Here is a 26664-nt window from a genome sequence, read left to right as displayed (position 1 = left end):
TCGAAGCTGTTAGCAAAGTAGCTCCAAGAACAGACTTCATAAGAGTGACAGATTTTGACTTTCATATAAAATTATAAACCCGTGTCCATGGAAACAGAAGGGAAAGCAAAACCTCAGATTCCCTTCCTTTTTATCTTGCTGGGTGGCACAATGAAAAGTAACCACAGTGGAAATAGCTGAGAACAATTACGTGTTGCAGCAAATCCAATATCCCAGGTGTGAGGAAAGCACAATTCCACAACCTATATATTTTGGTTTATTGCTAAGGAGGTGCGCTTAAACATGGTTCAGCCACTATAAATCTTGATGTGTGATTCTAATCTATCATAACCTGAAAGCGTCAGAATGTTACGTTTTAAGAAAGATTTTTTTTTGGATAAGATTACTGTGACAGTTTTGAAATGACGGTGATGTATTTACCTGTGAATACTTTCTTGTTTATTTATTTATTGGTATACTATTGTGATGTCTGTGGAAATTTGCCATTGACATCTCCTTCAAGAGAGCCTGCTAGCAAAGTGTAGTTGATGGAGACCCTCAGCTGCCCTTCCTTAGAATCCATCCCAGTGGCCACTCTTTTGATGGCTATCCCCAGCCGATGACCAAATGACAGCGGGATCTGGGACCTTTTTAACATCAGTTTTGGCTCATCATCTCCCCGTGCATCTGGCCGATATTTACATAGAACTGCCCTGCAGGTTGAGACTCTTCCTATCCAGACCTCCTTCCTTCTCTTTCTTTCAGAAGCTTCACACCTGCATCTGGCAGTGGGAGCCTCCCCCTGGCTACTTCTGCTCCTTCCTCTTTATCCTTCACTGATATCCCCCCCATCAAACCTTTGCATGTCTAATCACACTGTGGTGTCTGCTTCTCAGAGGACCCCAGCTGGCATAACTGCCTTTTCCCGGAAAAGTATGTAAAATGGTTTACATAAGCACCAGCAATACAATGAGAGACTTAAAATAGGCATGAAAAATAAGGAAATGGGAAAATAAAGTTAAGATAGCAGAATGGAGTTCCAAAGGGGTTAATTTACAGAATGAATATAATATATGGGTCATGTATCTGGAAACATATGAGTAAGATAATTCTTGTTTTACTGTTTAGAATAATAACTAATAACCTAGAGGACCCAGAAAGTGTTGGGAAAAGAAAAATTTCTTACCATCAAAGCAATTTTGACCATGTTTTGATTATCTGTGTTAGTGACTTAGAGGAGTGGTATGGATATAACCAGCTCTTGGTAATTTTAAGAAATCAATTTCATTTGGCATTGGATACACAAGCATATATTGTGCAAATATATATTTAGAGCAGACTTTCTTTTTCTAATATTTTTCTTCCATTAATATCGGCATTAATTGGTATATATCTGACATTTTTAGGATGTGTGACAGTAGTGGGAAGAAATTAAAATATCTTGTGGATCTTTCACAGTATAAACCTCATGATACTATTGGAGAATGTGTTGGTCCCAGCAGGGCCCATTATGTCCTCATGGTTCTTCGTATAAATCAAAGTGGTCTATATCTTCTCAATCCAAACTCAGCCAGAAATCCAAATGTGAATAATAGTAATGTACATTCAACTGTCAGAAAAATAAATTACAAATTAATTTCACTCATACACAACACTGTGTTCCACTCTGGTGACTAACCTTTTATATTATGTGCTGTGGTAAAGTAACTTTCTGTCAGAGAAGGATCTGGGGTTAGAAGAGACACTAAGTTGAGCATAAGTCAACATTGCAGTTTTGTTGAAAAAGGTCAAGAATGACACTGGAATATATAAATATAAATGTGGAACCCTGCATGGATAGAATCACACTAAAATGCTGTATAGCACGGAGACAGGATGATAGTGGTTAAACACAGGGATCTGGAGCTAATTAATGTTAGCAATCGTGATCATATTAGCATCTTCACTTTTACCTGTCAACCATTATCCTTTCAACCTTTCTTTAGGGAAACATAAGAAGTGTTAGCCAATTACTTTGAGCCCGAAGACAGTCAGACTCAATCTACAGTTATTACTGTTGTCCCTCCCATACTTGTTAAATGTAATACAGCTGTGATGATTTCTTTTTCCATCTTATCTCCATTTAAAAATTATTAGCTCATTCATATATAATTTTTACTTTTTGCCACCAACCACCATTCCAAGCTTGACTAGGGAAGTCTGTTGATATTATATAATGATTTGTGTTAGAGTCAGTGCTAGTCAGATCATTCAGATGATAGGTCATACTCTAAGCTGTACAATTTAGGGAGAATTTAGGAATTATTCAGGAGAGAAACAAAGCTTGGTAAAGAGCCAAGGCATCTGTAAGAAAAGGATATAAAGAGCATTTTCCTGAAGTAGAGAAACCAGAATCCCAGATAATATGGATTTAAAAGAAATCAAGGTATCATTTACATACAGTAATATGTACAGATCTTAAGGTCCATGAATTTTTAGAAAGTAAACACTCCCAGATAAACTGCATCCAGTTTAAGATAAACTGCATTCCCAATAAGCCAGAAACTTTGACCATGCCCCATTATTAAGTCATTAAATTATTCCTCAAAATAACCATTGCTCTGATTTCTTGTCATTGTAGGCTCTTTTGGCCAGTTTTTGAAAACTTCCCTCTTTTTCTTTCTTTCTTTCTTTCTTTCTTCCTTCCTTTCTTCCTTTCTTTCCTTCTTTCTTCCTTTCCTTATTGCTTTTGTTCTTTCTTTTTTTAGTTTTCTGGTTGCTTTAATTCAACATTATGCTTGTGAGATTCACCTATGTTATGTGCAGCAATAATTTCTTTTAATATTTATATAGCCTTCCATTGCATGACTTAACCTTTCCATTGATGAGGGACAACTGGGCTATTGCCATGTTTTGGTTATTATGAACAATGCTGCTGTGAACATTCTTCTATGTGTCTTTTGGTGCACATCTATACACATTTCTATTGTGTTTATGAGTAAAATTCTTGGTCATAGGGTATGTGTATGTTCAGCTTTAATCAATACAGCTAAGTAGTTTTTCAAAGGAGTTGCACCAATTTGCATGATAACCAGAAGTATATGGCATTCCATATGCCCCATATGCTTGTAAACATGAGATATTGTCACTTTTCACCTTTTGCTCAGTTCTAATACATACCTTTTTAATCATCTGCCATATTCATGAGACAGCGTTTTGAGATCAAGAAGATTTTAGAGGTGGAAAAGATGGAGAAGAAATATTTAAAAGGTTATGAAAGGAAGAAGATAAGGGATGAAGCAAAGAAAAGAAGGGAAGGATTATCTGAGCGAACTATGGAGGGAATTCTTATGCATTTTGATCACTTGAGAAAAAACAAAGTGAAATTCAATTCCTTCAGAGGAAAATTTCTTCCATCTGACTTGAGGCTCTGATTTCTTGGGTTATAAAGATATGATAATGGGAAAAATAAAAATAAAAATAGTAAGCAAATGTAGAAAAAAAACAATAGAGCTTCTCCAAGTAAGACCTAAAGTCATTGGAAGAGTTGAAAAAGCAAGTAGTACGTTATCATTAAATATTTTGTGGTCTATGCTCTTGCATATTTTCCCTGTCTGCTACTTCCATCTAATGCATATACCCCATATCTTTATGAAATATTTTTGATATTAAAAAATTTGGAGATGGAAGGGAAAAAAACGTGATGTCTGATTCCATCCTCTTCTTTGCTCTTTTCCTTCATAATTTCTTCAACCTTACCTAACACATCGTTTCTCTGGGGCGTGAAGGGAGGGTGTCAGAAGCAGTTCACCATCCTGTAAAATCTCAAAGGTCTGAGCTAAGTCCCTGATGGGAGGTGACAAGCCATCCCTGAGAAGCTAAAGTATTATTGGCTTATAATGGAGGTGAGGTGACACCCAATATCTTCTGGGCAAATGACTTTCCCTTGTTGATTCTGTCCACCTAGTCTTCTAGCTTTGAAGAAAAAAGAAATCTAGTTTCATGACCTTATGAAGGGAAATCCCTAAAGGGTTAAAACCTTCCACATACTTAAAATTTATTGTTTACCTGGGTAATTTCTGTTTAGTAATGCCAACTTCAATAAAAACTGGTTGAGAGAGGGACACCATTGAATATACAGAAACCATGTCTCTTTGGGTTTGCTTGCTAATTCTGTGCATTCCCCTCGCTAGCCATCTGGAAGAAGGGAACAGTCTTCAAGCTAAATTTGGAGAATTTATGAGGCATTGGATGCATAGTTGCTCTATTCATTTGAATTGAAAATTTGATCCAATTCTGGAGACTTCGAAGTAAGCATCAACCTTCTGGGTTGAACTAGAAATCTGGAAATGACTTTGTAACATTATCTGCTTTGATTTAATAGGGCAAAACGTTGTCTCACACCTAGCAAAAAAGCAATGGAGCAATAACACTTGCTGTACTTGTCATCTTTCTTTTTAGCTAAGAATACTGAAGATCTTTAAAACAATTGTATGCCTAAATTAGCATTGAGTTGAACCTGTCCGGTAACCTGGAATCTTCTCCAGGCAGCTTCACTGGTGTTGCCCTCATTATGTTAGCAAGACTTTGCCTCTGTTACTATCCTAGATCAGCTGAGGTCATGGTTTATGGACTGAAAATAAACGGGAAGAGAGGCATACTGCCACAAAGCAATTAATACATCATTGCAGAGAATGCCAAAACACACACCTTCTACTGTTACTATGACTTAGTTAATCTCCTGTTAATATGTATTTTTATACCTACACGGTACTGAAGGCTCGAGAACACTAACGATAGTGTTGGTGAGAGCTGGATTTTCACCAAGAGCATTTTTACTTTGCAAAAGCAATAATGTTAGAAGCTAAATAGGTATCTATATTTCTTTTTGGCTCTCATGGAGAATTCCTCTTGGGCTACAGTAGAATTGAACACTCCTTAGGTAAAACATATCCAAGTAATTAAGAAAATGTATTTAATCCATGAAAAATGAATTCACAGGCCAGCATGGGTTTAGATATTGGCTGGCTGAATAATCTCTTCTTCCTCTTCTTCTTTTTATTCTTTAAGACAATGCAGACAACATGGAATAGATAATGAACCTACTCTTCAGCTGTTAACATCTGAACCACCTAGAGTCCAAAAGCTAAAAGGGACAATAGAGATTGTCTAGTTTAATCTTGTCTTTGTGCAGATGAGGTAACATGTGGTGAAAGAAATTAACTGGAGTTGAACCACACCACTCTCTGATCTCTTCCAATCATCAGATTCTGTAAGTTTATGAAGTGAGTTGAACTAGAGTTGAAGCAACATTGATAATCATCGGGTGTATGTTATAAGAGGATATTACTTGCTGAGAGGAGTGGTTGCAGGAAATTCTTTTATTTCATATTTCATATCTTTTACTGTAATGAATTAAGGTCACCTTTCTGAGTGCAAAGAGTATGGATGTGTGAATGAGAATCAGACCTTCTCACACAGCATGTTATTTAACAGCAAAATATCTTCATGACCATCTAGCCATCCACTTATTTACCTGTTCAATCAGCATGTACCACGTGCTAGACAAGGTGTTCGTTGCTAGTCCTGCAGGGTAAACAGTATAGATACGGTCCTTGCCTACTAGTGTGACACTTTTGACCAGTGGGGGACACAGATCTATATACAGACACATATATAATATCCCATTGATTCTAAGGTACACACGTCCTCCCCTATATTTCAATATATCTGACATCAGGACACATCCTAAAATTGAAAGAGTGCCATACCCTTTTCTTTCTCTTTGTGATATGTAATATAGTGGCGTGTCTAACACTTGCTGGAATTCTAAATTTGATGAGGTATTGGATGTATATATATGGCAAGTGCTATGAAGAAAAACTGTTATGAGGGAGACTAGCTGGGAAACCACTTTGGATTGGTGGGTGTGGGAAGACCTCTGGGCAAGGTGATATTTAAGCTTGAGGAAGGAGAAGGACCCAGTTGGCTGAGCAGAGAAACACTCCTGTCCTAGGAAGAGAGAACAGACTTTGTGAATGCCTGGCTGGGACAGAGCTGGGCCTATTTGCGGAACAGATGGAAGGCCAGTGCTGCTGGACCATAGCAAGCAATAGGGCCTTTTGAAAAGCCTGATTCTTTTAGCTCCTTGCAAACGTTTATTCTGGAAAGACCTTTTTCAGATCAGCTGTACTGAAGGCAGTTCCTTTTGTTTCAAGTCATTATATGAGGGAGCAAAGGCTTTCATAGGCTCTGCCACTGCTTGGTAAAATCAGTCCGAATTTCACCTTTTTATCTGATGTTTTTAACCTAAGTGTAGGGAGCACATGCAATTGTAATTGAGCCGAGTAATTTGGCCTTTTTTTTTTTTGGAATTATGTCACAAGGTAACGTTTCTCCTATTTTGGCTTTATTCTTCTTTGATGACTTGCCATTTTCAAACAAGTACAGTATACCTTTTTTAATTGAAATACTTTAGGGGAGGGATTATTGAAATTATGTGATTTTAACAGAAAATAATTTTGCTTGAGATTGCATGCATATAAGACAAAGTGTTAATAAAATGTGGTGGTTGTGCTGCTGAGGTTGTAATTCACTGAGCCTCAACTATAAAGAGCAAAACTCTTCTGCATAAAAACAAAATAAAAAGTAACAAACAAAACTAAATATAAGTAAATGTAAATATAAAAAATATCCCAAAGTCTAAAACACAGTTTACTCTTTAAGTAGGGAAACATAGCCCCTGAAAACTGATTTACAGTTAAATTTGTTAGCAATTGTTAACTGCTAATATCTCCAGGATGAATGGCTACATACACAGTAGTCAAAGAGGAAAAATCCATGTTAATGTAGTTTTATTGTGAAACATTTTTTGAATCCTCTCCAGTATGAACAACATACTTTCTTCCTCTATGTATAATCTAACAATGATGAGTTTTTCTCAGGCACATTTAAATAGGTATCTAAAACCAAAGGAAAACACTTTTCAATGATAGGACTTAAGGAACACTTCCCAAAAAGAACCACAAAGGATTGCGGTTCTTTATCACATTTAAAAAACTGATTCTGATGGTTTTATACCACCGCCACCAACAACAAATCCTCTACTAAAGTAAGTGCAAAATATCTTTTCACCATTTGACTCTCATCATTTTTCCATAATTGTCTTCCAGGCATCTGCTTTGTGTTCCAATTTTATTTTGCTAGAGGTAATTTTATATAGGCTTTTCTGAATGGTGCATCCGCTTTAAAATCCAGGTGCATATTTGCATGAAAATATTTACAGAAAATAAAGCTAAACCTATGAAGAGAAGGAATGACTGAGAACTTTAATGAAAATAGTGCGGTTCCTTCGAAGAGTGGTTTGTTGCCAAATTAGATATAGGTGGGCTCATGTCTAACTCCATGTGTGCTGTGCTGAGGCTGTTGAGAAGAAATTGGCCCCATGAAGATTCAACAATATTTAGAAACTAGATGTAAACCCTGCTGTTTCCCAGGAAGTGCAGTAGTTTCAATGAAAAACTCCTCCATGCTGCTGGGATTTAATTGACCACACATGGTGGAGATTGTGAGGGGAACTCAGCGGAATACATTCAGTTCCTCTGAGTGAAAAGTCATCCAACCTAAACAGGAAGGAGCAAAATTTGAATGCTAGAGGATGGAACAAAATTGCTCTAATTTCCAAGGTGGAAAGACTCAGCTGGCTTTGTATTTTAAGTTTTTCATATAGAAATGGAAAAAAACAGCAAAGTGCCACTGAAAAGACTGCATTTAAAATAAAACATGGAAAACTTTGAAAACAGGGCTATGACAGTGAAAAGGGGAAAAATGGCTCCTGAAATTTTTCATTTAGTAATTCATGCTTAATTAAAATAGAGATGATGAATATCTTTGCTTAGTGTGCAGTAACCAGCTAAAACCCTTGGGTAACAACATATTCATCAATTATGACTGTGCTTTTAGATATAGAATCAAATTGTTTGTTTATTTAACTAATATGAGTGCTTTTCAGTGGGGGCAGTTAGCATTGCAAAATGGTGTTAGTAGACCTGGTGAAGCAAAGAAATTTTAAAAAGAGCTCCTAAGGAGAATAGCAAAAGCAATGCATTAAGTTGACAAGAGAACTACATATACAGAAGTAAGCTGCTATTATAATGGAAGTTTTATGGATTTAAGGACACATTTTCATGCATATATGTACCATATTTCCTTTTGGTAGCTAGGAGATGAAGTAGAATACCAACATAGGAGTCACAGCATTGGTTTCTCGTCTTGCATCTGCCAGGCTCATGACCTTGGGCAAACCACCTTAACTTTCTGAACCACTGTTTTTTCATTTAAAACAATGGAGAGGAATCATAGTATTTCCCTTGACACTTCCTATGGATTCAGGTAAGATGATGGATATCAGCACATGGTATCAATAAATGTACTGATAATGCACTAATATCAATTAAGAAATAATTTATCGCTATTATTATTATTGTGCGAGAAATTCACAAAGATAGGCAGAAATGTGTTGGTCTACAGGGCTGGGTGCTACTGCTAAAACAATTCCTTGTTTCTTTCCAGGCATCCCTCAACGACTGAAACTCTATCGTTCACGTTGGCCTTTCCAAAAGGTAATGACCAAATCATTTAAGTTAGACAGCCAAGACATAGCTCTGAGAATTAATTCTGGCGTATTGTACTCAACATATTTAAGACTGTCAACAGTTTTTGTTCTCTCAAATGTTTCATAAGGTCAGGAGTTTAAAAAGAGAGAGATTTTACTGATACAGTTTTTCCTTCGTTTCCCTTTGGGAAACATCACTTTGCCTCACTGCCTTCAGGCTGAAGTTGTCAGGGCTTACAGGTTGGGAACAAAGAAAGAAAAGTCCCTCCCTGAGACAGACGGTAAGGAACGAATGCCCTGGGAAACTGACTGCCCTCCCCAGTCTCAAAGGCCAGATGGGCTCTGGACAAACCCTGAGAGTGTAGGCAGTCTGGGGTAGTGGAGGTCAACCATGGTGCTAGGAAATTCCCTCTCTGAAAGACACATGGGCAACCTGTCTGGGTATCCAGAGTTTGAGTGATGAAATGGTGAGAGGTGGGACTAACTTGGTGGACTTTGGCTGAGTCTGTACATACAAAAGCATTCTGTTTCCCTGAGGAGGAAAACCCCAAGGGATACTGATCAGTGGAATTTAGGGTACAGGAAAAGTTACTAAGTGGCATTGGTTCCCATCACTTTTATTGCAGACCTTATACTTACAAAAAAAAGTCTTTTCCAACAAGTTTAGTTCATTGGGGGATTATTGTCAACTAACTGAGCATGATAGGGAATGCAAAAGATTTTTTATTTGCTACAAGGCCAAAGATGCAGGCTCAGGAGGATGTGGTGAAAGATTCTACTTCCTGTCTATTCAAAGAGTGTGAATAGACAGTTTACATAATAGAACATTCAGTAGGCTCACATGGAGCAAATCATACAGCCTAGTTTGCAAATAACAAAATGCAAATTAAAAGAAGCTATGGCATGTTTGAAAACTGATTAAACTCACAAAAATAAACAATGAGCAAACCCTGAAATTCAATTCTTTCTGGGGAGCAGTGTGTCTAGGCTGCCAGCGGTGGTAGAAAGAATGTTGCATTTGGAATGTGAAGACCTAAATCTAACCAAAACCGTGGGCAAGTTATTTACCCCTCTGAAGCTCCATTTTTTCTCATCTGTAAAGTGTGAATAATAACATCTGTCAACCTTATAAGGTTTATAATAGATTCAAGTAAGTGAGTGGAAGAAATTTTCAAATGGTAAAACATTGTATACATATAAGGTTTTCTTCCTGTTTTTATTAACAGATTAATGAGAAAGGTGACAGATTCCAGTTACTTTGCATCCATTTCAGAAGCAAGTAGGATAAAATTTATGCTAAATGCATTTAGCAATTTCACTTTTGGACATTGTCAGGGGACTGGCTAAATAAACTGTCTCAAAATAATATGAGGGAATTGATTATTATTAAAAATTATAATTCTGTGGACTCTATCAATACATTCACATTAAATTCAGATTTCATCATGCTCCCCTCATTTTGTTGGTTGATTTCACCACGTTAGCATAGTTTAATCCACAAAACAATCTTGAGAGGTAGACATTATTTTTCTTATTTTAAACATGGGGAAATGAAGGATGCCTAAGTTCATTTAGTTGGCTGATACATAAAAATATATTTAATTGAAAAAAGCTGAAAAAAAAAGGCAGTGTACGTACACTTTACTTAACATTATATATGAATGTCTAGGAGGACTTAATAAAGATGGAAGACAATCTGAAGAAGTAGAACTAAATATTTAAACATTTTAAAATCATAATGTCTTTTACAAATTCTAAGACAAAATGATATCCTTGAGGGAAATTCTTTTGGTATGATTAAAAAAAAAAAAAAACAACCAAAAAAACACACCATCACCACAAGGGAAAATTAGTTTAAAAATAATTTAAAGTCTGAAAGATATTAGTATAATTTAATAATAAGACCAATCTTGCCACAAAAGCAGAGACAAACTGTAACTTGACCTGACACTTAGGGGACGAGAGGAGTTCAGATTATAACCTCTCTGAAAACTGGAAGAAAAAATGGCAGTGGTAAATCATGTCACTTATCATCCTCTAACAAAGACGGGAACACAATCCTGGAGCATTTCTGTGTGTCAATTAACAGTTAATATGTTATCTGCTCAGTGACATTAAGATGTGGTTCCTAAAGCCCTTTACAAAGACGTTGGCCCTGATGAGTGACAGACAACAAGCCCGGGCAGGCTGGTGAAAGGAAATTCAATTATATTGCTTCTGAATTGTGCACCCTCTGGGTTGAACTCAGAGATGCAAATACCAAAGAATAACACTGGACCCTAGATTTCCTTTAGGGAATGCTGGGTGATTTCACAATTTTGTCTCTGCTTGAGAGGGACACATTGCTGGGCCATCAGGTGGCAGAACTGACAGAAGAGTGAATGCCCTTGAATGAGGAGTGTGAGGGCTGGCATTTGTTGTTGGAGAGACATTTCAGAGAATGGCAGGTCACTCCGGGCCTCGATAATTCTATGCATAATAGAACCAAGGCAGAGATGGCTTTTGTCTAAGAAGTAATTAAAAAACCAGCTGTTCCCTTTGTTTACTCAAGTAGATTGGTCTCCAGGGTGGAGGTTCATGCATCCCAGAGGTTGGCTAACGACAGCAACAGGGTCTGGGAAGAAAATATTAGAACTGTTATTTATTTCTGTCTAAAAATGTAAGAAAGGGATTCAGCTTACTAGCACGTATAGAGTGGCTGGTGCCGGCACTTCCCAGCAGCATTTCTGGGTCGGTGTGTTGGATAGCCTCGCATCTTGAACGGTGTGGAAGTTTCCCTGAGTGGGGAATGGAGATGGGGAGGGGGCCGTTAGTCTCACTCTTTTGTTTGCTTGCAGAATATTTCAAAGCAGGGTTTAGTAAGTGGCTTTTCAGATTATATTATCTCGTTTTCACTGAATGAATGCTCACCAAATAGACACATGGCTTGAAAATGTCCCTTGCAGAGAAATTGCAGATTAAAAAAATGCTAATAACGTAAGCACACGTGAACAACAATAACATTGTAGAGGCGGCTTTTTGCTTACTCCTTACATGAGACTCGTGACAAGGGAAAAGCAATGATCGAACCTGATCTATTAAGAATTAAGATACAGTTTTTTTCATTTATCAATAGTATTATTTAAAATAAGGACTCACATCCACTATTTTTTCAGCTTTATTGAGGTATAATTGACAAATAAAACTGTAAGATATTTAAATGTACACTGTGATGAGTTGATAAACGTTTACTAACTCATCCACCATCTCACATATTTACCTTTTTTTTTGGATGGGTACATTTAAGTTCTACCCTCTTGGCAAATTTCAGTTATACAATACAGTGTTATCAACTTTAGTCACCATGTTATTTATACATTAGATCCTCAGAACTTGTTCATCTTATAACTGAAAGTTTGTACATTTTACCAACCTTTCCCCATTCCCCCCACACCCCAGCACCTAGCAACCACTTTTCTACTCTCTGTTTCTATGAGTTCAATTTTTTTTTTTTTTTCAGATTCCACATAAAAGTGGTAGCATACAGTATTAGTCTGTCTCTCTTTGGCTTATTTCACTTAACATAGTACCCTCCAGGTTCATCCATGTTGTCACAAATTACAGGATTTCCTTCTTTTCTTATGGCTAAGTAGTATCATCAAGGTGTCTGTAGGGTTGGTTTCTTTTGAGGTCTCTTTCCTTGACTTGTAGATGGTTGTTTTCTTCCTCTGTGTTCACGTGGTCTTTTCCTGTGAGCATATACGTCTTTGTCCAAATTTCCTCTTCTTACAGGGACACCAATCGTATAAGATTGGGGCCCAACCTAACGACCTCATTTAACTTAATCACCCATTTAAAGATCTTATTTCCAAATATGATTACATTATGAATTACTGAGGGTTAGAACTTCAACATATGAATTTTGGGGAGACATAATTCAGTCCATAAACATAGCCATTAAAATCAAGTATTAAACTGAACTTATAAGCAAACTTTCAAATCACTGATCACAGGCTTTAAACCAATATTTCAAAAAGAAACATACTTTTCAAAGTTTTGTACCAATAATAAATACAAATTATTTGAAAGTATTCTATATGCCAACTTGACCTCATTCTTTAGAAATGTTTGGTTTAGGTTTATGTTCTATGATATAATAATTTTCTACCATTAATTCATTAATTTAACAAACACCATGAAATACCTGTCATGTGCAGTTACTCTGTTTGAGGCACCTGAGACACATCAGAAAAAACACCAGATCCTTGCCTTTGTGAGCTTACATTCTAGTGGGCAAGAGACTGACATTAAGTCAAGAGCATCATGATTAAGACTGAGGGACTTATCTCCAGCTACTGGGAGTGTTGCCAGCTCAGCCCTCAGCTGTCAGCCCTCTTTGGGAATTGCCCTTGGCAGAAGAGAGCTACCTCACCCAAGGTCATAGACTCACCTCAGTCAACCTGCATCCGAAGACTGGTCACTATGAAGGTAACAAGGCCCAGACGCCTAGACCCAAGGTCATCCCAGCCGGAGAGCTCCCTGTGGGGTTGGCTGAGGACTTTGTTCAGCCTGAATCACAGCCCAGCTTCTCTCTCTGCCCAGTCTTGCTTCTTTCACTTCCTCAATGGTCTAGAGTCTAGTTTCCTGAGGAATCCAACAAGAAACACATGTTATATATTATATTATACATAACATTATAATAGATTATACTTATTATTAATCTATTAATAGAGATTAATTATCTCTATCTATTATAGATATCTCTATCTATTATATTCTATTATAGTGCTATACTGTATTATTTACTGTTTTTCTTCCTCGCTAGAATGCAACCTCCATGAGAGGAAGTACTTTGTCTCTTTTGTTCACTGCTCTAGCCACAGCTCCCAGAATAGTGCCTTGAAAGTATTTGTCCCCCAATAAATATTTGTTAAGTTAGTGAATGTTTGCAAAGTCAGAATAAAAATAGTACTGACTTCCCAAGATAAAATGGTGACAACCCATGTGCCATCTTACTACAGTGCCTGGCACATAACAAATGCTCAACAAAAGTTGGTAATTATCAATATTATGATGTTCATTTCAAAGATGACTTATCACTCTCATTTTTTTTAAAGCCGGTAATTCAACTCTATTTGTTCATGTGTTAATTAATCAAAAATTTATTGCCAAGAACTACATTAGGAGCTGGGGTGACAAAGAGGGTAAGAAACAATCTCTGCCCTTAAAGAGAATTCAGTTCGCTGGCATGATCACAGGTCACATTTCATTAGTTATTTCATATTTAGCCAACTATCAACTAGCTTCTTTTGTATATTCTTTCCTTTGTCAAGTATTCTAAGATGTGAGCTTCAGTACCTGTTTTCCAAGTGACTTTTTTCTTTCTCAGTTATTTGGGCAGTACTTCTCAATTGAAATTCATTCACATAAACCATTGGGTAACACCTAGCTGGAAACTAGACCAAAAATTGTCATATTTCAACTGATATGATCAAGTTTTCTTCATCTGCTGGCTGTTTATTATTATTTTTAAATCAGTTAAGACATTTGGAAAGGGTTTCATTTGCTAACACTTCGGGTGAAATAGTTTTTGGCCAAAAGATTACAAGGATTCCATCAGAGCTTTGCCATCTACTTATCCTTGGAGACTTAGTTGAGGTATTCCCTCCTCCAGGAAGTCTTCTCAGGTTGAATTAGCTACTTCTCGTCTCTGCCTCCATCATACCGAGTAGTAGGTTAAGCTGTTGTTGAACTTGGTACATTTTATCGGAATTCTGCTTTTGAATCTGTTTTCTTCACTGGCCCAGAAACTCCTAGGATCAGAAACCTTGCCTTATTTATCATTGTGTCTCTCTTGCCCATTGCGATGCCTGACAAATAACCAGAATTATAGTAATAGGTAACCCTTGCTATGTAGGCAGGTACTGTTGTAACTGCTTTACAAATCCTTATAATGAGCCTCTGAAGTAGGTACTATGATTAGCTCCATTTTACAAACCAGGAAACTGAGGCCCAGAGATCTCAATAACTTGTCAAGATTTCCCAGCTAGTAGCGATCCAGGTGGAATTTGAACCCAGAAAACATGGTTGTGGAACCTGCAAGTTTACCCACAGCTCCTACTGGTAAATGCATTTTGAATTGAACTATGCCTATAAATTATTTCACATAAGGGAAGAACTATGACAGGAAACTTTAACCACAATTTAAGCTTAATCCTTTCTTAAGTTCAGAAACTTCCATAAGTAGGTATCAGTTCTCAGAAGTAGAGATTTTTCATATTTTCTTGTTTAAAAGTAGAAGATGCCATGGTTTACTGAAGTCATTACTTCTGTATTGCTGTAGTCTTCTGAGAAAGGGTAGCTTATGATTAGCTTTGGCTCTGCCCCATATCCTGGGAAAAAAATCTGTACTCAGGAATAACAATAATGTAAACCAACATTTAGTGAGCATTCACTATGTAACTTGGCCACAGACACACAGCTTGCCAGTGTTGAGATGGGAATTTGAATCTATCGCTAAAACCATTATGCTTCAGACAGGACCTTGCTTTGTTTCCTCTGCCCACGGTTTGTAGCTCAGTAGTTAAAACAATGGACCATGCTTCTTCATGTTGTGGCCGTCCTTCTTTCCCTGCCTGGCACTCCACTTCTTCTGGGACTCGTGTCGCACACCTTAGTCCCTGTGGTTGAGCATCTGGTGCTGTGTTCTAGGACTCTCAGTAATTGCAAGTTGTTAGATTTTTTTCCTATCTTGATATTCTTATCACCTATGCATCCATGATGCATGGATATAAATTCATAGTTTGTTTTAGGTCTGGGAGGGACCCCGGAAGTCACTGATTTCAACTACTTGGCTGATACTTGAAAACAACTTTTGCAACTTCCTCGCGAAATGGTTATGCGAATGTTGTTGAAGAAATCTAGTCCATCTTTTGACTATTCTACTAGAAAATTTTATGTTGAGGTGTACTCTTGCCCCCATAATTTCTACTAGTTTTGGTTCTACTGATTATACGAAACCCAATCAATCTTTTCAATAACAGACTTTACAATATTTAAACACAATGCTATGTTCTCAGGAGTGTTCTTAATATTCATCCCCAAGTCGTTTATCTTATTAGATATCGTTTCGAGTTCCCTTGCTCTGAGCATACAGGAAGGGGAAGAGAACATCGTTCGTAGTCAGACACACCCAGCTTTGAATCCTGCCTCCACCACTTACTGGCTTTGTGTGTTTTGGTTTCGGTTTCTTCATTTGTAAAATGTTGATAATGACACATAGTTTAAAGGGGAGTTGCGAAGATTAAATGAAAAGGTGAAATACAACACTTGACACAGAGCAGACACTCAAATAAATGGTACTTGCTGTTTTTTTTACTACCACCATGTTTCTATAAGTAGAGTTTGAAGAGCCAAAACTGATATTCAGATGTGATCTGATCATCACCAAATAGTTGAGACCCTCATCCTCTGACAGTGATGCGAGAATGATGCTAAGACAAAGAACAGTGGCCTCCATTTACTGTTTTCTCCATGGCAGGCTTTGTGTGAAGCAGTTGATATCTATTATCTCCTGAGGTCCTCTCAATCTGTCAGGTAGGGATTATTCCTATCTTACAGATGAGGACACAAGCGCAGAGAGAGATGACCAGCTCAAGTCACACAACGAGAAAATGACAGGGTTGAAACAAACTGTCTTGTGTGACACCAAGACCTTGCTGCCTCTAATATTAGACCTTTATTCATTCATTCTGTGTTGGCATCAAACACATGGTGGACTTACCTAGAACTCACTGTTAACGGAAGCTTTTCTCTCTCTCTCCTGCCACTGCACATGGTTAAGCTAGGTATTGTCTATCTTATACTCAATAGGTATATTTGTTTGCTGCCCAAATGTGAGTGTATTATATAGTTTGCTAGGGCTGTCATAATAAAAATGTGATAGACCGGGTGGCTTAAACAACAAAAATTATCTTCTTACAGTTCCAGAGGCTGGAAATCCAAGATCTAGTTGTCGGCAGGTTTGGTTTCTTCTGAGGACTCAGTCCTTGGCTTGCAGATGTCCTGGCCACCTTCTTGCTGTGTCCTCACATGGTCACCCCTCAGTTGTGGGTTGTCTGTGTCCTAATCTCCTCTTATAAGAACACCAGTCGAGTTGGATTAGGGCTCACCCTAATGGCCTTGTTTTAACTTAATCACCCCTTTAAAGGCCGTATCTCCAAGTACCATCACATTCTGAAGTACTGGGGGTGAGGGCTTCAACATATGAAATTTGGGGAGAACACAGTTCGTCTCATAAGAGCAGGGTCTCACATTTATCTCACTAAAAGTTTCCTTTCGTTAGATTTGTCTTTTTGTTCATTGCAAACTTTCTGAATGCTGATTTTGTTCACCAGCATTCACATCATTCCCTCTACATTTGTGCCATCTGTAAACATAGTATGCATTCTGCCTGTATATCTTCCCATTGATTAATGAAGAACGGAAGACAACAGAAGTAACTACAGAGCTGGAGGGATGGAGCTAGACAACTTCTTCCAATTTGCTGCCCTCTTGCTGCCTGTCTGACCCTTGTGGGTTTCCCTGGTCTTCACTGGCTGGCTCTCTGTGGTTTGGTCATGTGGCCATTCTCTGCGTACTGGTTTTGATTTAATAGATGAAATACAGGTACTGTGTTCAGGTCTATTTAAATGAGAGCTTCATTTAATTCAGTGGTTTTGATAATAGAAAAAACGTCAGACAAGGAGTCAAATGACTTGAGTTCTAATCCTGGTTTTATAATGATCTGTGTCACATCAATCCAGTATCTGGATTCTCAAATTTCTCACCTGGAAAAATGAGATAATGTCTTCCTTACTTCAGGCTTCACAGAATTGGTATCAGACTCCAGCAAACATCTACGTGGAGCCTCTATAGAGGCAAAATGTTAGCTATCCATGGCAGACTGTCAGCAGGCATTTTAAGATTCACATCTGTCAGCCTATTCTCAGGCCAAGCGGTCCCAGTACCAGCCAGAAGATGCTTAAAGCATCCATCTCCTTGAGACTGACTACTCTCTCATTGTTTCTTTGTTTCAGGACTCTTTGGAGGAGAATGCAGTACAGATATATTTTTGGAAAATTAAAATGAATTAAAATATAGTGTTGCTTGAAAAATTCAGAGCTGACCTAGAATTATAAATCATTGACTTCGGATATGTAGATTAAGTTTAATATCTTGAACCCAACATAATTAGGAAGATAAGTCCGCTTTAGTGTCATCCTGCGATGCTTTTCTAAGCCAAGTAGAAGAAACATTTTAGAATACACCTCTCCATTAGCTAGATAATCAAGATATGGAATAGATGCATTCTTAAAGCTTTCTGAAAAACAAATTTCTGAGTATTTAATCTTATTTTACTCCTGATTTCTAACATAATATGTAATGTATATTCTTGTGGAAATTATATGTTACACTATCAGGTTGTGAATAAGCTTGCTAAGTCATTTATCCATGCAGGATAGTATCTAGGCTTCTAAACTGTGTGACAGGTGGATACCAGGAAGTCTTAAAAAAAAGTTAAGGTAGAGGAAGAAGGTGAAGAAGGGACTTGCATTTATTGAATGTCTGCATGTCAGATTTATGTGCTATTTAAACTCTCATATAATCTTGACAATAATTCTGAGGTAACACAAATATAGCAGCTGGGAGGAGAGTATATATAACAGTTGGAAATGTCAACGTACTCAAAATCAGCTTCTTAAATTGTGAACCACTTCTGTTGATCCTATTTGTAGAATATAACATTGAAAAAAAATTTAAATTAAGATTAAAAAAGAAAAAAGAAAAATCCTGCTTGCGGGAGGAGGACCGCTGTCACACTGGGTAGCATACCAAGTTAACCATCTGGTGATGGATGCTTCTTTTTGTAAGGTTGTCATTATCACCTCCCGTTTTTCAGATGAGGAAACTGAAGCCCAGAAGACTTCCATACTTGTTCCATGTCAGACAACTGGTAGGTATCAGAGCTGGGATTCAAAGCCACAGCTGCCTTCTGAGTGTGTGCTTTTGCACCATGCCCTGAACATGCTGCACTAGCAAGCTGAGATGATCCCCTCCGCTCTTAGGTGCTAATAATGACCTTGTCTGTCACTTAGCCTCCCTAGGTGTCATGTGCCTTCACCACAGACTGGGGGTAATCTCAGCATGGATCAGAAAAATAATCTTTTCCAGTCTTTTTTTTTTTTTTTTTTTCAGATGTGCCGCACAGCTTGTGGGATCTTAGTTCCCTGACCAGGGATTGAACCCCGGGCCACAGTAGTGAAAGCGCCAAGTCCTAACCACTGGACCACCAGGGAATTCTCTCTTTTCCAGTCTTTGAAAAATCAGGAAGTGCTATACACAGCAGTATTTTTCAAAAATATCTGAAGCAAGATTATATATTAAACTCCTTTCCTAATCTAGAATGTTTAGAGTTCGACGGTGCTGTCCAATAGAGCATTCTACAATGACGGTGTTCTATATCTGTGCTTCCCAGTACATAGCCTCTTGTCACACGTGGCCATCAGCAGTTGATATATAGCTACTGTGACTAAAAAACTGAATTTTAAGTTTTATTGACTTAACTAATTTAAGTTTAAATTAAATTGCTACATATTGCTAGTGGTTGCTCTAACGCACGGTGCATAATGTTGGATGGATTTCACACATAAATATGGATTCTGAACAACGAGTTCATTTTTATATATTCTAGGCATGATCGCTAGTCCTTGGTGACGTAGCTGGTAAACTGAGATGGGTGTTTTATACTTCCTGTAGTCCTCATATCTCTGAGTCATGTGTGTTAGATTTCTTATTTTAGTTTTAAGCAAACTCAGGTTATTTAAAATTCTCCTGGCTCCAGGTGGACTTAATCAATAAATTAATGTTTGTTGAATGAATGTACATGATGTAATTAGTATACCTTGGTTCCCTTTTCCCTGGCTGGGCCTTTCTTATCTGTAGACAGTGGAGGCAATCATGCACCCCAGGCTTACACTGAGGCTGAAAGACATCCAGTATGTGAACGCCTCTGGCACAGCACACAGTAAGACCTAAATAAAGGTTAGCTTCCCTTCCCTTCCCTTGAGAGAAAGTGCTTCTTGTAAAGGAAAGAGCAGAGTATCCATGTAAGTAGCCTGTGTGGCTAACTGTTGATCACAGCTGGGCCTCCTTGCCTGTGCCATTCAGTTCTTTGGTACATGATTTGTAAGTTTAGCTCATCCATTGGGATAATCTTTGTGAAATTTAGTTTGCATTTGCTTTTGTGATTTTTAAAAATATAAAACCAGAGGGAGTAATCCTTTCTCTCCACAATGCCATCTTCCCCCACCCGAAAGTGACTCATTGTAAAATATATTTAATTGGGAGAATCTTAATTTCTGTAAATATAACAAATCCAACTTCTCCGAAGTAACCATATGACTTTTTTTTTTTGTTTTTGATTCATGCATTTTATAGTCAACTGCAAGAGGGAGATGCTCTTTTCTCCTATCCCCTCAGTGTGTGTGGGAAGTTGTGAATCAGCACAACTATAAATCTCCAGAAGAAACTTATATTAGGACAGTGACTACAGACTTTCTTAGCTTTGTGACTCAGTGGGACATTTTTCTTCAGCACTATAGTGTTAATCACCTACTTTCTGGAAATGAAAAAAAAAGAGAGCACGAGAGAGAGAAAACTGTAATGACAGAAGTTCTAACTAACTTTAAAAGGACACCTTTGACCTCTATCCATCAGTCTGTCCTTATCAATTTGTGGAAATTCCTGTTCTATTGACACAGAATGTAATGCTTTGATTGTATCTGGCTGAGTAAAGAGCTGTACATTCGCTTTATCCTAACTGATGAGATTTGGGGGAAGAGAAGAGTTTTTCCTGAGTGATCCTGAAGCCCTGCGGGATGATTTTGCCTTTGATCTTGTCTCTCTGCTTTTCTTTTTTAACTCAAGGTTAACCTTAAATTCAGATTCCTTAGACAGATTTCATAATCATTTTCAAAGTGAGAGCATGAGCAATGTTTCAAAAGGTAATCATTATGGGATCAATGTTACAAAAGGAAATTTGAAATATTTTCCTTATATTCCTTCCATCCTGACAAAACACTTTTTATTTCAGACGTTATTAACACAATTGGCCATAGCAATAAATTTGTCACTCTGTTTTAAACTAGTTTTTTAGTGACGAGAAAAGGAGAGGTTACAACAATAAGTCACTTTTCAATAGAAGAGACCCTTCAGGAATAGATTTTAACTAGTTTAGAATACAATTAGGGATCTAAATATTGTTATCATGCAAGATCATTTTAACACACGAACCTGTCAGAAGTACTAAAGAATTATGGTGAACCATAAATGTAACAACAACAACAGAAACACTAGGATAGGTATGAAGAGAAATGAGTTCTCGCTTGAGTTCTGCTGGTAACCAGTTGTGTGATCTTGAGTAAATCCTTTAAACATGATCTCTTTTCTCACCTGTGAAATAATACATTTGAGCTCCAGAATCTCATGACTCAAAGGATTCTCTTTTGTATAATTCTATGGAAACATATATGTAGGCTTTTGTATACAGAAATAAAAGAGTGAGGGGCTCCTTATCAGTAGGTCATGCTCTTGGGATTAAGCTGTAGTATCAGTGATAGATTTGATCCTGGCCATCTACGTGTTCTCCTATGTGGTTCTTCCTGGAACCAAGCACAGATATTTCTCTTTCTTGCTTGTGATGAGGCATCCTGTCTATGAGCATGTTAACTTTGGTCTCCCTGGCATTTGACTTGAACCAATTAAATGAATGATGTAGCAAGTACGTTTGCCACAGAGCTTATACCCAATAATGGCCCCAAAGGGTTACACGTGGCTGCTCCTTGACCCAGTAAAAGGCAGTTATAAAAATCCACCAGGCAACTGGAAGCTGTCAAAAGTCATTTCTCAATGAGTCGTTTGTCACTGTTAACAAGAATGAGCTAGGGATAAGTGGAAAATATTTGTTATTTTTAAGGCAACTACATTTCAACAGATGAGCAAAAAGTTGTCATTCCACACTTTATGAATAACAGTTGGGTTATTTTGAAACCAATGATCCTTGCTTCCTTTAGGAGTGCTTATGAATGCTATCACTCAAACAACTTTCTAGTTATCAGTTTCCCAAAACATGGATGGAAACCCACCCTCTGCTATTGATGTGCAGCTGGAAAATGGGGGATGCAGGAGTAGAGCCAGGTACAGTCAGACTGGAGGAGTCTAGCCTGGATTTTGCTCTTTTCACAAGCCCCTTTCTTCATCTGTAAAGTGAAGCGGTTTTTAGATAATTCCTCAAGATCATGTCTGCTCTAAATATCTGTGACTTATGAACCCAATAGCCCTAAGTAAGTGGTAAAATCTCGGAATCTTCCTGTTAATCTTGAAATCAGGGGAAAGAGCATTTGTTTGTAATAAACTTTAATCAACAAATTCTATCTCTAAACCATGTAGTTATGGTATACTTGTTCTAGGCTTTGTGATATATGAATGATAAACTCCTGATTTCTGCATGTTAAATCATTCTTAATTAGCAATTTAAGTTAAGTACTTTTATAATTGCTCACAGTTTGAAATCCTTATCTATAGAAGGGTTATTGACCTGTTTTCTATTGGAAATGAGCCTTGTATGTAATCTTTCTGTAACTTTGCCATATAGAGGCTACAGGCATGTAAATATTCTAAAGAAAATATAGGAAAAAGAAACCTCACAAAAACCTTCACTCTTTCCATATGAATAAGGATATCCCTCCCAGCTTAATAGTCTAGAAATCTTGTTTTATTTTCTTTAAAAGGTGTGGGATTGAAGATTCTGAGAAAGCCACTGATTATAAGCCATAGTGCTATAACTGTTTTTGTAACATATAGTTTCCTGGGGAATGGATCCATTGAAATAACTCCATTATATTTAAAAAGGCAGTTTATTTGCCAGGTCTTAGGTGTTTGTACAATTATGGAAGGGTTTTCAGCATTTAGATAGAGTCCAACACTTGAAATTATTGCAGATAGTCTTGTCATATCTATAGCTGTACATAAGCCAAGATCCCTCGGGGATGGTGAAACAGCCAAATACTACAACATTGGCTGAGCAAATACTTTGCGCTTTCTCCAAGGTGACTGATTATTCCGAAAGACTGGGACTGCTGTATCAACTGAAAGATAGCTGTGGTGAGAGTTATCAGGTTAATAAACAAGGGATTCAGATATGGGCTCTGAGATGAAAGGTTACGAGGCAGGGTTTAAATAGCAACTTCATTTAGTTATCATTTGCAGGTCTGTTAAAGAAAACCGTCTTGTGCCATACTTAAGATCACAGTTTATACTGAATAAGGGCTGTGCACTGAAAAACAATACCTTTTTACTGATTAGTATTTCCTTTTACTTTGAATAAGCAGATCACGTGTGTGGACAGTTACAGACCATAAGCCATCGCTGGTAAATGAAGTTGTGATTTTCATAAATACTTCGTTAGTTCTTCCTCCTAGAACTGTAAACCTTCCTCAGTCAATAGTTTCATATGCTATCTCAGTTTCTATGTGGGAAAGGCTATAAGCCACCCTAAATATTTTGGGACTTTTTCAAACATCTAGCTGAAATCTGTATCACTTTAGTAGAAATCCCCATTTTCTCTTTTAAGAGCTTAAAGATTGATGGCATTTTTTTCTTTCTTTTTCATGAGGAAGACTCCTTTTTTTTTTAAAAAAAAAAAAGGGCTATCACTTTTGAAATGATATCTGTGTCTCTAAATATTCAAGCAGATGCCTCCCATTTAGATATCTTTTCCCACTTTTGAAAACAGGGAATCAGCTGCTCTGGCTACTGGATTGGAGATGGCAGTCTCTACATTTCTTCTTAATTTCCTAACACTGAGTATCATGGATATGCACAGTATTACTTAAACAAACCAACATCCAACCTTTGTAACTGCAAACATGAGGACAATCTGCTAATTACTGTTTTCTTTTGCCATGACACCTATCTGTGTATATCTAACTCAGAAGCTAGAGATCACAACAGCCCTAGTTTCACACAGTGAATTTCCAGCTAATTAAAAAAAAAAAAATCCCCAAACATAATTTGATTTATAAAAATGAGCTGCATTCCAGAATTTCAAGAATCTAACCTTCACAAAAAGCTAGATATAAGTAACAGCTTTGGATATTAAACTGTCTGTTCCAGAGTTGCTCAGAGTTTAATAGATGGCCCAGAGATTTTTGAGCATCTGTTCTTTCTGTGTGGTCTGGAGGAGGCAGGTGGTGTACTAGAATTACAGATGATGAGTCAGATAAAAACATGGCAGGTGTGTCAGAGACATTTAGAGCTCGCCAAGTATTAATGTACTCCTTTCCTTTTCCCAGACTCCCTTGCAGTTAAGGTTAGAGCCATATGAGTAGTTTTGGCCAATGAAATGTGAGCAGAAATGCCATGTGTGTCATGTTTGTGCTAAGACATTGCGATGGTTTGCTTCCTTCATTTCTTTTTTTTTCTCCCCAGAGTTCCAGATGGCATAGCTATAAGACAGAGGAGAGTGATTATGAGACAGAAATAAATTTTTACTGGGTTAAGCTGCTGAGATTTGGGGTTTGCTATTGTAGCAGCTAGCAGTAATTACCCTGACTAATATAGTAGGTGATACTCTTTATGTTAGAAAGTTATTGGAAAAGCTGGGGCCATTATCTAGATCAAGAAAACACAAATCTGACGTTGAATCAAAATCAACTTGGGGAGCTTTAAGAAAATTCACGTTTCTGGGATCCATGTAAGATTTACTAAATAAAAATTTGGGGGGAGGGCATATGAATCAATATTGTTATCAAGCTCCTCAAATAATTCTAGACCATTCTCTTCAAATCTGAACTCCTGCTCCACGACATCAAAGTCTCTTTGATTATTTTCTGACGTGATGAGATGGAAAATTAAAAATGATCAGAGAGAATCAGAGGATTTAGAGCTAAAACAGGATCAGCAAACTATAGACCCCAAGGGCCAAATCTTGTCTGCAGTATGCTTTTGTAAATAAAGTTTACATAGCCACATGCATTGGTTTACATATTGTCTATGTCTGCTTCCACTACCAAGGGAGAGTTGAGTGGTTGCAACAGTGATGTTATGGACTGCAAAGCTTAAAATATTTACTATCTGGCCCTTACAGAAAAATTTTGTGGACCGCTGCTCTACACGATTGTCTCTGTGCTTGAAAAAGTCATGAACTCTTGATTTGGCCCTACCCATAACTGAAAGACTCAAATTCTCAGCATTCCTGGTAAGTTTAAGAAAGGCCAGTCATGAAAACTTATTTAACTTTTAGATCAGCGTCACATTATGCTATCTCTGTGGTCCACGGAAGAGTATAAAGTCATGCAAATTTTCCTACTGTCTCATAATCTGTGGAACCTCCAGAAACACAGCCACAGGAAGACAATTGTTTCAGTTGAATCTATTATAGACACAGCTCGATGATATTTATAGGGGAAAAAATGATAGTTTCCAATATATCTGGATTCTTGTAGTTCTTTCTGTCTACAAATGAAGGTATGAAACAGGATTAGTATTTAATGGGACCCATTTTCTTTACTGTCTATCTTTCATTCATGATTAAATTATATCAAGTGCTTGGTACAACCGCCCAATTTAAAATAATCTATATTTAGATATGTGTGTCCATTTAAATCTGTATAGTTGAATACACACATTTAAATATAAATTTTAAAGCTGTCCAGTCCAGGAAATTCAAATTTAAAGTGCAATTCTAGGGGGATGGCTATTTTAACCAGTTCCAAATGCAGATTTAAGCTGAAGATCTTTTCAGCTCAGTGCATCAACTGTGGCTTTCCTTTCTTTCCCTTCCATTTCCCCACTAAAATACTACCAATCGGAAACCTAGGGAATCACAGCAGAGAAACTGAATATTCTTGCTTTTTAGTGAACAGGAGGGGAATTTTGTCTCTTGGCTAAATGATCTCTGTTATTGCTCAGTAAAGAAAAGAAGAATGAGCTTTATGTTTGTATCACAACATATTTACCTGGTCCTTTTGGAGGCCCTCAGAGGGAGTTCCTATCAGCTCCACTGCAGAGTAAATGCTGAAGTTAGAGTGGACTATAGGTGAAGAATTGCAGGGGCTTCGATGTATGTGGTTTTCTTACACTTAGAAGGAAAAAGTTATGTTTGAGCTCTGTTCCCTCACTACTTTAACTTCTTGGAGCTAGAGAAGAAAGAAAAAGCAAAGCAAAACATACTTTCATCACACTCCCTAATGTACATAATTCGTACCATGTGTACCTAATTTTGATTACTCACTCTTCTATTCACTTGTTGCTGGTTAATTGAGAGTGGCAGTCCCAATTAAACAACCCCTAGAAGCATGTAATGGCTAATTGTGAGCAGGTTAGAAGCCTTCTTTGTCTTTGAAAAGGTCTCTTAACTCTCCAGGGCATGTCTGTTTTGGACTGAAGTCATAACTTGGTATCGGATGATTTAAATTCAAGAAAGTCCTTTAATATTAAGGTTCAAATAAATGAATTTACACTCCATGTCATATGTCTAGCAGGTGACTGAGACCATGTGCTCTTTACCCCACTTAGCAGAGAATTATAATGTGTAAGAGATTTAAATTAGGCTGTAACCAGCCTTGCTGCTAGGGGCAAGAAGTAATGTGGTTAATATAGCAAGCTAGAACGAGAAGTGGGTTCATTTGGGTCATTTACAGTGACTTCATATTGAATTCAGGTAATTTCTTCTAAAAAGAGTTCATGCTTCTCTTCCGTCTACTTCTAACTCCAAAACTTCAGACCCAAACAGTCACTGATTTATGTAGTTACTATTACCAAATTGTTGGGCTAAACAACATGTCTCTCAAAATGCTTTGGCTAATGGGGTCTATGAAAATGATTATGCAAGTCTGTTGTGGATGAGGACACAAGTTATTTGCTGTAACCGTCACTGTGGTACCCTCAGGATGGTTTCTAAACATTGTGCAGGCTAGCAGACTTGTGAAAAAGATGGAATGTGATGGCTGAGGCTTTATCAACACAATTCTCATTAATAGTGATGGGAATTGCGTGGGCGAGAGCCATAGTCC

Source organism: Balaenoptera borealis (assembly GCF_965194805.1).
Source record: "Balaenoptera borealis genome assembly, chromosome: 13".
NCBI lineage: Eukaryota > Metazoa > Chordata > Mammalia > Artiodactyla > Balaenopteridae > Balaenoptera > Balaenoptera borealis.
Note: the sequence above shows the minus strand (reverse complement) of the source record.